The following is an 11363-nucleotide window of genomic DNA, read 5'->3' as shown; positions in this document are numbered from 1 at the left end:
ATGGTGATATAACTTTTGTTGGTAATAACCAACTATTAGTTTGTTGTTGCTTATCTGTAATTTGATTATTTTAATGTCGTTCAGTGTGTTCATTCGATATCGGTAGATATCTGTAGTAACAGTTTCATTCAGTTTTAGTGGCTCATAGTGCACTACACCATGCTGATCCCTCTATATGTGATACAAGACATATGGCCTCGGTGTGGATAACTATTCTGGGCAAACGTATACTTTTTTGCACTTTGGATTGTCCTAGTAGTCCCATATTTCACCATCAAGTAGTGTGGTATCCATTTTTCTCCTTTTAGATTTTTCCCATCGTATTCTGTAGCAACTGTTGATTCATGAAATGCTAAGTTGTGTGAGAATTGTTTAAGAGTATGAGATGTGGTTTTCTACAATAAATCTTGCAATTCCCAAATTACTTTTAAAAATATTTGATCATTCAAAATAGTAATGAATGAATGAGAATAGTAAGTTGAATGTCGAAAATCTAATAATTAGCATCTATGTACACTGAATAACTAAATAATACTAAGTTCTGCTAATAATATAATTAATATTTAAAGATAACAACTCATGGGCATAGCTCTTTTTTTAAATGTATTTATTACATTGTTACCAGTCGTTGCCGACTAACCTACAATTTATTTTTAAAATAAATTAAATATATGTATATATCTAGGTGGGCCCATTGGCACTATTTTAGTTTTTGTTGTATTAATGTCTATGTATTAACACTGCTATTTTCAATTAAGTGAGGTGCATCACTATACCGCACTAAACAAGATAAAATGATTTTATCCTTTTGAGCTTGTATCCTGTTCTGGTGTTATCCAAGAATTGCATTACTCGTGAGTCTCTCCTCATGTCTCCTTAAGATTCTCTTGATTCCTAAGTGACAGTCGGTATCTGAAGGTCTCGTTATAACTAATCTGTCCTGTTGTATCTGGATGCACCCCTATGGTACCTCTCAAGACTTCACGTTCTGGAAAACTTGTATTTTATATATATATATATATATATATATATATATATATATATATATATATATATATATATATATATATATATATATATATATATTATTTTTAGCGGAATCCCCCATCCAAATGATTGAATTTCATGTGATTATATAGAATATATACTGATAATTGTGATTTTCCTCCAACTAACCAATACATTTTCCTAAATTTTGACCAAGTTCTTCTCTTTTTTATATGTTTGCTTCAGCAAAGTTTTGTATATTGTGGTGAATCAAGATTCATTGCGATATACTTAGCGTTATAGCTATATGGAATGATACTATTGTTTAGGTAAAGAATTACCCAAACACTTTCTTGCTGCACATTACTGCACATTATATATATATATATATATATATATATATATATATATGTATATATATATATATATATATATATATATATATATATGTTATTATACAGAGATACATAGATTACAGAGAAAGACGACATAATGCAAAATTGATCCAAGGAAGAACCGAATACCATTTAGTGGTTTATAAATTAACCCACAATAAATTGCTGCATTTCGTTGTCAAAAAAGTCTCCTTTACGGTATACGAGAAAGGTTCGAGGTACTCACCGTGAAATCAGCGTGAAGGTCATTGATTTCGTAACATGTTATTCTTCCTCTACAGTTTAGGGATTTGATGATGTTCAAGGCTAACGTTCTTTTTTCTTCGTGTTTTCGATTTAATTTGCTTGGCAGTCGACATCGGCTGATCCGATAAACAACAAACTGTTTTCGAGAAAATTGTTTCTTAAAAACGTTTTTTAAATACGCGTTAATATGATGCTGAACGAGAATAACTATCAAACATCAATAATTTGCATTAGCTTAAAATACAGGTGTACTCATCATTCATCATCAACATTTGATTATTCATTATATAATCGTTAATGAATATATCAAGTTATTCGTGTAGCATCATCTGTTCATCACAAATAGAGCAAAAATTAACAAGTCATTAAAGTCGGCAACCAAATAAATAGCCAATAAAAGTACCAGCCAATAAAAATTAATAACTCAATAAACTCTTTATTGTGATCGAGTTTATAGAAAAATATAATATAATTTATCAAGCTCAAACATTACCAACATATTCAACTTTTGTATTCTTCAATTTTTTATTCATTTCATTATCGTATATTATATAACATGATACACCACCATGAGAAAACAATATTTTCCGCTGTGAAATGCATAAAGCTTTTACAATAAGTTCTATAAAATCGAATAGGGCCCGTCTAATAAATCAGTTGATACACGTCATCGAAATTTATTATAGCAATATTAAAATAAGAATAGCGCCAAAACAATATTTGCCTTTCTATAACCTTTAATTGTTATCACTAATGTTTTCAAGAATTTTGCAAACATTTGACAACATGGCCCACAAAACGAAAATCGAATTTTGCAAGGTTACATTGATTTGATTACATCTTCCGATGCATGAGATAGTATTCTGTCTCTTTTAACTGAGATAAGATGAAAAGAAAACATCTATTCCTAGTTTAAAAGTAATTTAACATTTTTACAAATTACAATTGGCAATATATTCGACGTTATCTATGACGTGAGTGAGCTCTTTGTTGGAGGAGCTATGTGAAATAAAATAGCCTATTCATGACATCAAAATTTACGAAGTCAGTACGTCAGAATGATGGAATCCGCATCAACTTGGAATTTTGGTTTACAACCTTTGCCTATGGATCGCTGGATTGATTTTGGTGTTGAAATTTCTGATATATCCTTAGAATTGTATTGTGTACATTTATAAATGCTGATACTGATTTTCATTTTTCTTCCAGTTTGAAAATTGATAAACACAGTTTCATGGGTTTTATAATTTCGTGTGTTAACTCTAAATTGAAAACACGTTGGTCAAAAATAATTCTTCGTTAATATATTGGATTTTCTTAATGATTGTATCTATTGTGCTACTCGATATTAATTATATCATTATTATCATGGGCCACAGCTTGATATTACTTCCAATGGCACCTTATTTGCTATATTCAATACCGTTTTTGTCGTTTTTCGTCTCCACGATTTAAAAGAGGTATCGAAATCTTCCAAGTATTTGATACTTCGAGAAGTTTGCCCATTGGCTGGTTGCCAATACTGAATGAACAATAGTTAATTCTTCTATAAACAAATTTAACTATGGTATGGATCGAAATTGGAACTTGCCTCGACTTTTACAGCCAGACGAGCAATAAGAAGTTAACTTATCCGCATTATCAAATACGTTGTCATATTGATATAACCGACTTAATAACTAAATTTTATTACCAACAATTCAAGTATTTGAAATAAATGAAAATTACCATACTTTAACATAATTTTAAATAAATATGAACAAGAAAAAAACATATACAGGTGTCAGTCTGAAAGCAGTAATAAATACACAACTTTAGCAGTCTATAAAATACCAATAAAACGAACTCTATTTTATTATTATAAGTGATTAATTTTACTAGACTTTTTACCCTTTACTTCTTTTTACTCATAAAAAAAGGAAAAAATATAACAGGTCAATTGAAAATTCCCCATCCTACTACAGTAAAACACATTTTTTGGCAAAATTATTTATTTTTTTATTTATATTATAGATTTTTTTATTCAACATAATTCTCTTTAAGGGTAATACACTGATTATAGTCACCCTCCAACTTTTCGATACCATTTTTGTAGTACGATTTGTCTTTTTCTTCAAAATAGGCCCCAGTTTCGTCGATTAAGGTAATCTTCATTCGACGAAAATTTCTTCCGAGAATTCTTTTGGGATATGAGAACAGCAAATAGTCGCTGGGGGCCAGATCTGGAGAATACGTTGGATGAGGAAGCAATTCGAAACCCAATTCATGGATTTTTAACACAGTGCATTTTCTTGGTGAAGCAGCACTTTCTATTCCTTCAAATGCAGCTGCTTTTAGTCGATTTCGTCCTTCAAACGATACAATAACGCTATGTAATAGTCGCTGTTGATGGTCCTTCCTTTTCCAAAGTAGGAATCAATAAAAGTATTCCATGCCCATCCCAAAATACAGACGCAACAACCTTTCCAGCCGACCGTTGCGTTTTCCCACGCTTTGGAGCGGGTTCATCGTGTGCAGTCCACTTGGATGACTATCGATTGGACTTCGGAGTGAAATAATGGAATCCATTGTTTGTCACATATCGAAGCAGAACTCCGGTTTATTACGCTTGATCATCTTTAAATACTGCTCCGAATCATCAACTCGTCGTTGTTTTTGGTCAAAAGTGAACTCGGGCGGCACTCTCTTTGCACAGAGCTTTTTTCATACTCAAATATTTGTGAATGATATGATGCACATGTTCAGTTGATATCTTTAGAGTATCTGCTATTTCATTCAATTTCAATTTACAGTCATTTAAAATCATTTTGTGGATTGTTTAAAGGTTTTCGTCGGTAACAACATCTTTTGGCGTCCACTGCGTTCACCGTCTTCGGTTCTCATTTCACCACGTCTAAACTTAACATAACAATCCTTGATGGTTGATTTTCCTGGGGCAGTGTCCGGAAACTCGGCATCAAGCCAAGTTTTTGCTTCAACTCTATTTTTCCCTTCAAAAAGCAATATTTTATCAACACGCTAAATTCCTTTTTATCCATTTTTTTCACAATAACAAAAGTTGCTTCACTCAAAATGCTATAATTCACAAACTAATGATCCGACAGCTGTCAAATTTAGTCACGCATCTTTTGAGGGTTAGGGATAACTAAAAAACATATGGATTTAATTCTAGTAGCGCCATGTATGTGTCAGGCCGGGGATTTTTCAATTGACCTGTTAGTAATATATTTTCTAGGATTATCTGGAAGGAAAAAATCAAGAAAACCTTTGGAATACCCCAGTCGGTCACGGAAAGGTTAACACTGCATAAAATAATGCACATTTTCATTTTATGTGGTTAATTATTTACCGGATAACCAAACAACCATTCATGTATGCATTAATCAATTAAAAAACTTCGAGTGTATTAAATAAATTGATCGCACCTTCGTTTTCTTTTAAGAATATATTAGTTATAAGAATACGATTGTTATTATCTGGAAAAAATGTGGAAATTTGGGTGTAATTACCTATCTCTCCCAGTCAACAGTTCCTAGGAAACGATAAGGAATAACTATAATTCGTGTACACAAATAAATTTACTGTATATATAAAAAAATCTTGGAACAAAACTATCACCGGCTTGTGTTTTACCTGTACAGTTCGTTGATCGGCCGACGGTTTACCTGTGGCGCCACCATCGACCACTGGCCGGTGCTTACAATATGTCCGAGACGAGAAGAAGCCAGTCGCCTGCGTTAACAGCTGAATAACAGCTGAAAGTGGTCGTGTCTTCCCGCAATGCCGATCTAGGTAGTTTTTCCGTTTGTGAGAGAAAAGTAGCGATTTTTTCAGTGAAAAACTCGAGTGTTAAGGTGGCTTGTGGTGAAATACGTCGAGGAAATACGGATACTACAAGGAAAACAAAAGGTTAATGTCAATAATTAATTAAAAAAATTGGTGATTTGTAACAGGTCATTTTTATATGAATTTTAGTTTTTCACTGAACCGTATAATATAGAGATGTTATTTGATGGAATTTGCGCTACCCTTAAGGCAACACCGCGGAGGGTGTCTTTGATTGTTTGTAAGAAATAACAACAATCTGATAATTACGTAGGTGGATGTATCTTAGTGAGATTCACTTTTGTTGACACCGTTTTATACCTTTTCTTGCCGGTAAATTGTACCGGTTCCGGCCGACGAGTTCTTTATCTAGAGTTAACTCGTATCGTTTCACTCGTTCTGTTCACTATAGTGAATAATATTGCACAAGTAAGGAAAGCCTATGTCAGAATTTTCTTTATATAACACCCTCTGTATTTTTCACAAAACCATTGTCTTCGACGGACGAAACGACACTCATAAAGGTGAGCGATCTCTTGTTCTACAACTCGACTGATTTCTGGATGTCACTTGACAGGTTCTTTTGGCGGTTTCGTTTTCAGGTTCAGCGACTGGTACTTCTCGAATACTGTTCGTCTTTTTTTTTCCTTTCTTCGTTTCGAGGGAACGAGCCTTTTCGATTTGACCGTTTGCGAATTCTTCAATGGTTTTGACGTTTCCGATTCAAGCGATATCTGGATCAACGGGCACCGGTGATTTTTTTCTTCTAATTCAACGTCTTTTATTTGTTTATTTAAATTTGAATCGGCAGTTCGGTCGTTACCTCGGCCAGGAACCAGGCGGTACTGTTTATTATTAACTATATTTAGATGATGATGTCTCTTCTTTGAAGTCTATTAAAATATTCGTTAAAAAGAAATATTATATGTAGAAAAGAATATTTAAATGAATTACTGGGTTGTTTGATATAAAAAGAAACTCAGAGAAATATATATTTTTTAATTCTTCTTGGACCGAGTGATGTTTACATTTAATTTTTATTAGATGATTGTTATTTTATCATATTTTACTATTGTATTTCCAGCATTTTAATGAATTTTGTGAGTATTTAATGTTTAAACATTGGGAATAACTACCCAATCTTATCACTAGAAAGCTCATTTTTTAGTATATCTTCAGTTTCTTTCTTAATAGGAAAATAATGGTTGTTAAATATATTTTAGTTTATAACATGTTATAGTTAAATATTTTAAGACATGTTTGTGATTTGATTTTATTCATATGTTGACAATATTTAATTTAATCCATTGAATTTAGAGTTATTTTGAAAATTATTTGTTTTGCTAACAATATATGTAGACTAAATGACGTCTGTATATAATTTTTTTAGATTATTGCTGAATTAGCTTATTTTACTACTATTGTTTCAAGGATAGTAATGATATTTGCGACTATTTAATGTATGTTTAAACATTGGGAACAACTACCTAATTTTATCACTAGAAGCCTCCTTTTTTAGATTATCTTCAGTATCTTTCTTTCTCAATAGGAAAATAATTCTTGTTAAATATATTTTAGTTTATAATATGTTATGGTTAAATATTTTAAGACATGTTTGTGATTTTTTTTTCATTTGTTAACAATATTTAATTTTATCCAACGAATTTCTAATTTAGAGTCATTTTGAAAAATATTTGTTTTTCTATTAATATATGTAGACTAAATGACGTCTGTATATAATTTTTTTAGATTATTGCTGAATTAGCTTATATTACTACTATTGTTTCAAGAATAGTAATGATATTTGCGACTATTTAATGTATGTTTAAACATTGGGAACAACTACCTAATTTTATCACTAGAAACCTCCTTTTTTAGATTATCTTCAGTATCTTTCTTTCACAATAGGAAACTAATTCTTGTTAAATATATTTTAGTTTATAATATGTTATGGTTAAATATTTTAAGACATGTTTGTGATTTGTTTTTTTTCATTTGTTAACAATATTTAATTTTATCCAACGAATTTCTAATTTAGAGTCATTTTGAAAAGTATTTGTTTTTCTATTAATATATGTAGACTAAATGATGTTTTCATATAATTTTATTAGATTATTGATGGTTTAGCTTATTTTACTACAACTGCTTCAAGTATAATAATGAAATTTCAAGTGTTTTATGCATGTTTAAACATTGTTAACAACAAGTACCTAATCTTATGAATAGAAACTTTCTTATTTAGAATATCTTTAGTATCTATTTTTCTTTCCCAATAGGAAAATTATGGTTGTTGTATATATTTTAGTTTATAACATGTTATAGTTGAATATTTTAAGTCATGTTTGTGATTTGATTTTTTTCAATGTTAACAATATTTAATTTTATCCAACGAATTTCAAATTTAGAGTCATTTTGAGAATTTGTTTTATTATTATTTAATGTATGTTTAAGCATTGCGAACAACTACCTATTCTTATGACTAACAACTTCCTTTTTCTTTTAATGTTTTTAGTATGTTTCTTTCTCAATGTAAAAATAAGGCTTGCTAAAAATATTTTAGTTTATGTTATAACATTTTATATTTTTAAGTATTTTAAGACCTGATTTTTTTCATATCTCAACAATATTTAATTTTATCCAACGAACTTCTAATTTAGAGTTATTTTGAAAAGTATTTGTTCTTCTATTAATATATACATATATTCGAACTTCGAATGACCTAAAAAATATTTCATGCATTTTGACGTTGCGTATGTCTCCTAATATTAAAAATAAATTATCGGCATCAAATGTCTTTGATTGTCAACACCTTATCCATTGCTGCTGAAGCGTATGCAAATGAGATTTCTGAAATTGTCACATCTGAGGATTAAGGTTTCGAAACGTCGTCGTTGGCCTAAATACTATTCAAAACATATCGTTAATAGCCCAGGAAATACACCGGTGCATTTTTAAACTACGAAATCGAACGTATAATTGTAAACAGCGATTGTTTCTTTTTTTTTACACTCGTGGGAATGTACATCGTTTTTAATTGAATTACTTACAATTTCAACTACATTAAAGAAAAAATATAACAGAGAAACATAAATTGGAATATATTAAGAATACACTTTATTAAATTATCGATTTTTGCTGTTAATTATGAAAGAAAACTTTGTTAAATTGTGTTTTTTATAAACCATAATCTATTGTGTACTTTAGTTACATCTCATGTGTTAAATTATAGGTTAGAACAATTGATTATGTACAGATACACCTAGTTTTGGCATGTACAGTGATATTGTCAGTAGAATGAGTCACCTGACAGGTAGGAATGTATTCAGGGGTCCCTTTCTCTCGGAGTCTTATAAAGTCAACTTGGGGAATAAATGAATGGATGGAATTCTTTTCGTGGTACTTTGCTTTGTTAGGATTTTCAGAAATTAAAAAATATTTGGTATTAAGGAATTTATACATTCGTTCTAGAGATTCAGAATATAACTGTTTTTTTTTATAGATATGCCATTATCAGATTATATTTAATTAATCAGAATTGACTTGATCGAATTTCTTATCATTTCTCTCTTACTATCATCATTAACGAAATACTTTGTCATCAAGAAGGAAACATTTTTTTCTAATCTCTTTTCTAGGCATAATCTCATTAGAAAAATATAAACTAAAATATTGTTTGAGAGTTTATTTGATTGATTGCTTTTAATTTTCTATACCTCCAACTGATGTGATGAGGTCGATTCTTTTACCTGATTCGTCAACATAATGTCTTTTTTATTGATGGTGTAAATGACCTATTCTTAGACTTTTCAGTAAAAAAGCAAATCACAATAAAGCCTGTGTGCTATACATTTGTTAATAATGAAATCGTTTTTCCATCTTTATTTTGAGAAAAGAAATGTGTAAATGAGTTTTATTGATTATATTTTTATTATTTCATTTTTTCTACATTTTGGACTCAACTATATTTGTTGTAAATTTGGTGATTGCATATCGGTATACAAATATATATTAGACATATAACCATATAAGCACTTTATAGTAGAAGGTAGTTTAGGTTAGACACGTTTCTTTATCATTTGTTCTTATGTTATATAGCGATAAAAAATATGACTAACGACCGACAAACGAGAATCAAAGGTGGTGGGCGTTCCCTAACATATGAAATAAATTATATAAATTGTTCTGTTGTTTTCAGATTGATAAAAAAGCACGACATACGTTGGTATTATACAAGCTGGTTGTTCTGTGTTTAATAGAGCGGGTGTTTATAATAAAACATTTCGAGAATATATTATTTGTAGGAATATATTTTACGGTTTTTAGCAGTAAGTTTACATATGTATATGTAAATTTCTAGAGCAGTTTAAAATATTCGGATATTTTTAAAAATTCACATATTCAAAATAAGTGTAGATAGTTTTACTTATGGGGTGGTCTCAAATAGTAGGTTTGAATTCTGTTCAGGACATGAGAATAATTTTTTAAACAATTTTCTTAATTATCTATAGCCAAAGCGCGAACTGGATAAAGTTAGATATCTCTGGGATGATCTCTAAATTACTCCATTTGGTACACTTAATATGCCGTTGCTTGTTTTTAGATATTTACAATTATAATTATATAAAGTATATATTTGTCCTGGTGGGATTCGAATCTACAACTCTCAATGGATATGTGCTGGAACATAGCATTTTTCTTTCATAACATAGCAAGTTCTTTCTTTCACTTTTTTGCTGTTGAAATAATTTTTGTATCCAAAATTTTTCTGAGCTTTAACTTATACATCATTTCACTCATATTTCTGTTCTTAAAATGTGCGAAAATACTTTTTTTTTAACTCTTGATGAATTTACATATTGAACTAGTTTTTTTCAGTATGCGAATGTATATTTAGTAACATTGAAGCCTCTAGACCAATATAATTCTCGACAAATAGTCATAATAAACATCAATAAGAAGTATATGTGCTTCAATCCATTTTTATTTTATTAAGAATGTAATAACCTAAAATTATCTTTTCACATTTATCTTAACTTATTTAAAACTATGTAAACAGTATTATTATTCGAACACAGATTTCGATATTTAAAACATTATTTAGTTAAATTCATCTTCCATTATTTCTTTTTCGAAAAATCATTGCCAGAAAAAGCAAGATAATCGTGATAATCAATCCCATTATTAAGTCATTAGTATTTTCAACCAAGAACGGTCTGCGAACACGTGACAGAATTACGTAATTAAGAATCACTCGGTCGTATTCAAATAAACTTTGGGTGAATCATTATAAGATGCATCAAAAGAAAGCCTTATTTTTAGCACATGAAGTTGTAACGAAAAGTGTTCTTAAGAGTACTTTCGAAAGCTTTAACTTAGAGAAAACTAGTTTAATGATGAAATGTTTTTTAATGAAGCAATTTTTTTCATTATAATCATAGAAATATTTAAGCATTTCAAATGGTAATCAATACAATAATTTTAATTTTTTTTTATTAATCTCCTAGAACGTATCAACAATCTGCCCGTGGGCAATAAGTATTATTATATGATTTCAGTTATATGATATAACTATCCTGACATGTAGTAGATCATCTCAGTAAGTGATCTGCTGTACAACTTATAATCTAAATGTTATTCTAAAAACTATTCTAGATATTATTAAATATCACTCTATGTGTCTCTTAATCAGCTCATATGGCAGTTTGCGTTTGAGCCTACACACTTCACTATCATCGCGCAGATTTAAGTGTTTGGCGAGTGCATTGGGGATAGTTTTTCAGAGTACTTCGCACTAACACTCCGAATTGCACTCGTTGTGGGTTTTATAGGGATATCACGCTAAATCAGTTTGTTGGATACGTAATATAGGGTATCGACGATGACTGGCAACACTTTATTCTGGAACCTCTG

At 30.1% G+C, this 11363-nt stretch overlaps 1 protein-coding gene across 2 annotated transcripts in view; it reads left to right on the top strand.

The window, feature by feature from the left end:
* The first annotated feature begins 5340 nt into the window (after window positions 1-5340).
* The window catches only part of Fhos (Formin homology 2 domain containing), a 142185-nt gene continuing 136162 nt past the window's right edge, over window positions 5341-11363 (top strand). The window contains exon 1 of one of the 2 annotated variants that reach the window (XR_013006237.1): window positions 5341-5537. The gene's annotated coding sequence lies outside the window, so the exon portion shown is untranslated. The remainder of the gene's footprint in view (window positions 5538-11363) is intronic. The other variant, XM_076407804.1, reaches the window with a different exon arrangement.

This window comes from Rhynchophorus ferrugineus, unplaced genomic scaffold, assembly GCF_030347505.1.
Source record: "Rhynchophorus ferrugineus isolate W39M unplaced genomic scaffold, kcgeb_rfMv2 rfM6, whole genome shotgun sequence".
Taxonomy (NCBI): domain Eukaryota; kingdom Metazoa; phylum Arthropoda; class Insecta; order Coleoptera; family Curculionidae; genus Rhynchophorus; species Rhynchophorus ferrugineus.
The sequence above is the reverse complement of the archived record's forward strand: the minus strand, read 5'-3'. Positions and strand labels throughout refer to the sequence as shown.